This window comes from Zonotrichia leucophrys, unplaced genomic scaffold (genome assembly GCF_028769735.1).
Source record: "Zonotrichia leucophrys gambelii isolate GWCS_2022_RI unplaced genomic scaffold, RI_Zleu_2.0 Scaffold_867_20579, whole genome shotgun sequence".
Lineage (NCBI taxonomy): Eukaryota > Metazoa > Chordata > Aves > Passeriformes > Passerellidae > Zonotrichia > Zonotrichia leucophrys.
The window spans coordinates 1-3,318 of NW_026993072.1; the positions used below are offsets into that span (position 1 = coordinate 1).

Here is a 3,318-nt window from a genome sequence, read left to right on the forward strand (position 1 = left end):
GGTCCTGAGGGGATTTGGGGTGCAGGGTTTGGGGTTTGGGGTTTGGGGTGAACATCAGCGAGCTGCCCGACGAGATCGACATCTCCTCCTACAGTGAGAGCGAAAATTTGGGAATTTTGGGGGTTTTTGGGGATTTTTGGGGGGTCCTGAGAGGGATTTTGGGGGTTTTTGGGGGGTCCTGAGGGGATTTGGGGAGGTTTTGGGGGGTCCTGGGGGGAGTTTGGGGTGCAGGGTTTGGGGTTTGGGGTGAACATCAGCGAGCTGCCCGACGAGATCGACATCTCCTCCTACAGTGAGAATGAAATTTGGGAATTTTGGGGATTTTTGGGGATTTTTGGGGATTTTTGGGGGGTCCTGAGAGGGATTTTGGGGTGTCCTGAGGGGAGTTTGGGGTGCAGGGTTTGGGGTTTGGGGTGAACATCAGCGAGCTGCCCGACGAGATCGACATCTCCTCCTACAGTGAGAACGAAAATTTGGGAATTTGGGGGTTTTGGGGATTTTTGGGGATTTTTTGGGGATTTTTTGGGGGTTTTTGGGGTGTCCTGAGGGGGATTTTGGGGTGCAGGGTTTGGGGTTTGGGGTGAACATCAGCGAGCTGCCCGACGAGATCGACATCTCCTCCTACAGTGAGAGCGAATTTGGGAATTTGGGGATTTTTGGGTGGATTTTGGGGGTTTTGCGTGGATTTTAGGGGCATTTTGGGTGGTTTTGAGGGGGTTTTATGGAGGATTTTGGGTGAATTTTGGGGTGGTTTTGAGTGGATTTTAGGGGTGATTTTGAGTGGATTTTGGGTGGTTTTGAGGGGGTTTTATGGAGGATTTTGGGTGAATTTTGGGGAGATTTTGGGGTGGTTTTGGATGGATTTTTGGGGTGGTTTTGTGGGTTCTCCTCCCCTGTGTGTATTTTTGGGGTTGTTCTGAGTGGATTTTGGGGGTTTCTGGGGTGATTTTGAGTGGATTTTAGGGGTGATTTTGAGTGGATTTTGGGTTGTTTTGAGGGGGTTTTATGGAGCATTTGAGTGGATTTTGGGGTTTTTTTGGCGAGGTTTTGGGGTGGTTTTGGGTGAATTTTAGGGGCATTTTGGGTGGTTTTGAGGGGGTTTTATGGAGGATTTTGGGTGAATTTTGGGGGGTTTTGGGGTGGTTTTGGGTGGATTTTTGGGGTTGTTCTGAGTGGATTTTGGGTGGTTTTTGAGGGGGTTTTATGGAGGATTTTGGGTGAATTTTGGGGAGATTTTGGGGTGGTTTTGGGTGGATTTCGGGCGGTTTTGGGGTGGTTTTGTGGGTTCTCCTCCCCTGTGTGTATTTTTGGGGTGGTTTTTGGGCAGATTTCGGGTGGTTTTGTGGGTTCTCCTCCCCTGTGTGTATTTTTGGGGTTGTTCTGAGTGGATTTTGGGGGTTTCTGGGGTGGTTTTGAGTGGATTTTAGGGGTGATTTTAAGTGGATTTTGGGTTGTTTTGAGGGGGTTTTATGGAGCATTTGAGTGGATTTTGGGGTTTTTTTTGGCGAGGTTTTGGGGTGGTTTTGGGTGGATTTTAGGGGCATTTTGGGTGGTTTTGAGGGGGTTTTATGGAGGATTTTGGGTGAATTTTGGGGTGGTTTTGAGTGGATTTTAGGGGTGATTTTGAGTGGATTTTGGGTGGTTTTGAGGGGGTTTTATGGAGGATTTTGGGTGAATTTTGGGGAGATTTTGGGGTGGTTTTGGATGGATTTTGGGGTTTTTTGGGGTGGATTTTTGGGGTGGTTTTGAGTGGATTTTGGGTTGTTTTGAGGGGGTTTTATGGAGGATTTTGAGTGAATTTTGGGGAGATTTTGGGGTGGTTTTGGATGGATTTTTGGGGTTTTTGGGGTGGTTTTGTGGGTTCTCCTACCCTGTGTGTATTTTCGGGGTGTCCTGACCCCCTCCCCTATTTCTCTCTCTCTCCCCCCACAGTCGAGCAGACCCGATAAGGACCCCCCAGACCCCGCCGCCGCCGGGACCCCCCCCGGGACCACCGACCCCCAAAAGTTCCCCCCAAACCCGGCCCGGCCGCGGGGGGTTGGGCCGCCCCCCCCTCCCCCGGGGTTTTGTAGAAAAATGGCCTGAAAAGACAAAAAAAAAAAGGAAAAAAAAGGAAAAAAAAAAAAGCGAAGTTTCCCCCTGTGTAGCAGCCGGGGGGAGGGGCTTGGGGACCCCCCCGACCCCCCGGGACCCCCCCCGACCCCCCCCCGGCTGTAAAATTTCTGGTTTTTTTTGGTAATAAAGTTTTGCCAAAACGGCCTCGAGCGCGTGGGGGCGGGGCTTGAGAATGAATGGGCGCCCATAAAAGGCGAAAGGGGCGTGGCTTGGGCGGAGGGCGGGGTTAAAGTGGCGATGGGGGCGTGGCTTGTCAATGGGGCGGTATTCCGTTTCCCGCCCTTCTGTGATGCCGCCATTTTGTCTTCGGGTGGGCGTGGCCCTTGGTGGGCGGGGCCTGGCAGCGCTATAAAAGGGGCGGCGGGAGGGGGTAGAATTCTTTCAGGGCTTGGAGAGGGTGAGCGGCGTGGGCGTGGGGTGCGGGGGGGAGTTGGGGCGTTACGAAGGGAATTTGGGGGTCGTGAGGGGAGATTGTAGGTTCTGAGGGGGGATTCGGGGGTCGTGAGGGAGGATTTGGGGTTATGAGGGGAGATCGAGGGTCGTGAGGGAAGATGGGAGGTTCGGAGGGGGATTCGCTAGTTATGAGGGAAATCGGGAGCCGTGAGGGGAGATCAGGGATCATGAGGGGGGATCGGGGATGTTGAGGGGAGATCGGGGGTTCTGAGAAGGGGATCAAGAGTCGTGAGGGGAAATCGGGGGTTATGAGGGGAAATTGGAGGTTATTAGGGGAAATCGGGCGTTGTGAGGGGGATTCGCTGGTCATGGGGGGAAATCGGGAGTCGTGAGGGGGATTCAGGGGTTCTGAGGGGAATTCGCTGGTTATGAGGGGAAATCGGGGGTCGTGAGGGAAGATTAGAGGTTCTGAGGGGAGATCAGGGATTGTGAAGGGCGAATCGAGGATGTTGAGGAGAAACCGGAGGTTCTGAGGCGGATTCGGGGATTATGAGGGGAAATCAGGAATCATGAGGGGAGATGGGGGGTTCTGAAGGGGATTCGGGGATTATGAGGGGAAATGGGAGGTCATGAGGGGAGATCTAAGGTTCTGAGGAGAGATCAGGGATCGGGAGGGGAATACGGGGGTCGTGAGGGGAGATGGGGGGTTCTGAGGGTGATTCGTTGTTTATGAGGGAAAATCGGGGGTCGTGAGGGAAGATTTGAGGTTCTAAAGGGGAGATCAGGGATCGTGAGGGGAGATCGGGGGTC

At 53.1% G+C, this 3,318-nt stretch overlaps 1 long non-coding RNA gene across 1 annotated transcript; it reads left to right on the forward strand.

The window, feature by feature from the left end:
• Positions 1 to 571: 571 nt before the first annotated feature.
• LOC135442022 (uncharacterized) lies at positions 572 to 2,259 on the forward strand. The gene is made up of 2 exons (XR_010438600.1): positions 572 to 626; positions 1,933 to 2,259. It is a non-coding gene; the product is annotated as an uncharacterized LOC135442022 (long non-coding RNA).
• The last annotated feature ends 1,059 nt before the right edge of the window (positions 2,260 to 3,318 follow it).